This window comes from Sinocyclocheilus anshuiensis, unplaced genomic scaffold, assembly GCF_001515605.1.
Source record: "Sinocyclocheilus anshuiensis isolate Anshui unplaced genomic scaffold, SAMN03320099.WGS_v1.1 scaffold127, whole genome shotgun sequence".
NCBI lineage: Eukaryota > Metazoa > Chordata > Actinopteri > Cypriniformes > Cyprinidae > Sinocyclocheilus > Sinocyclocheilus anshuiensis.
The window spans coordinates 87684-89311 of NW_015552528.1; the positions used below are offsets into that span (position 1 = coordinate 87684).

The window sequence follows — 1628 nt, forward strand, 5'->3', positions numbered from 1 at the left end:
TCACAGCTCAGCCGCTGCGCATCTCCATTCAAACACAGCGGTGTTTCGTTTATGAATGAACTGCGTTTTTAAATGAATCTAGTGAGTCAGTGATTCCTGATTACCCATTCATAAATACTGTCACTTGCTTCATTCCTGAATGATTCAGCTGTTCGAATGAATCAATTGAATGAATGATTCAGTGATAAAATCAGTGACTTGTCGCCACCTGCTGGCGGATTTAGTTTCATTTTTAAAGTATCTTTTCAGTTCTTTAAATCATTTAATATTTCTATATTCAACATGTTTTAAAACATTAATCTTTTAATCATTAATGATTAAATTCATTAATAAACATGAATTTATGGATTTAATTGCACTCATGCCACCTCTGATCCTCATTAAATGTCTGAAAATACACCTACAAGACACTTTTGTGCTCGTCTGTGCTACCGCTGTACAAATTAATTTTAATACTGATTTCATTTGATTAGTAACTTATTCTTCTTATTCTACTTGTTCTTATTCTATGGTTTTATCTAGAATTTTTAAAAAGCGTATAAAAAATTATTTGTTTTAAATTTGACAAAAGATTACATACTTTTAATAAAGATAGAAAAATGCCATTACAAAGGTAAAAACAAAATTCTACTGTAAATCACTTTAAGGAGTCAAATATCACCTCGTAATGGGAAGGCTATTTTTTTATCAAATTTTGGTGCTCCTAAATTTTTGACTGTGCTCCTACATTTTTTAAGTTAAGAGCACAAGCGCTCCTAAAAAGAAAAATAAGCGTAGAGCCCTGAGCTTCTGTTTCCTCAGCAGTGGAAAGATGGAGTTTGTTAATACTAATTTCATTTGAATGATAACAACTCTACAGTTTCTTATTATTATAACTGAATTAATTGAAACAAAGTAAGAATTTGATGTGAAAGATGACACATTTAATAAGGTTAGGGGAAAAAATGACCATTTATAAACATAGTGGGAAATGACATCTGTTTTGTTACATACAGCAACTCATGATGTCAATTATAGTTCTTAGAAAGAAAATCGGAATCGGCAGGCCACACTAACAAAAAATCGGAATCGGCCAAGAAAATTGCAATCGGTGCATCTTTAGTTAGATGCAAGTACTCAAAGGCTAAATCCATGTTTGTATTTCTTCCAGATGATCTGTCTGAACTGCACTACTGTGGCATTGAAGATTGACCATCAACTAAGAGCATCTTTAGTGAGTCAACAGACAGCAACAAACAAAACACATTTAAGGTTAAATAGTTTTTTAAATCACTCAATTTTTGAGTACACTGAAATTTGAATTTGAAATTAAAATTTCCCCCCCATGTTTTTAAATTTACTAGTACACACAAATGTAAAGTGTAATCAACATTTTTTGGGGTGGGGACTGTGCAATGTCCTTCACACACCATTATGTTATAGGCTTTATTTTTTAGTTCTATTACTAGAATTATTTCAACAATTTAAAATGAACTTGTCCTAATTTAATTTAAAATTAATGTTCGAATTTGATAATAAATATTTCTATGTACATATACTAAATGTGCAGTTTTTCTCTTTCTGAATAAAGTTCACAAAAGCTTTAAAACACCTTACACAGTGTCATCTCAACTTGATGTCCTTTTTTG

General features: G+C 31.0%; 1 pseudogene; it reads left to right on the top strand.

Moving 5' to 3' along the window:
* Positions 1–1628, top strand: part of LOC107663574 (uncharacterized) — a 15165-nt pseudogene that overhangs the window by 5665 nt on the left and 7872 nt on the right.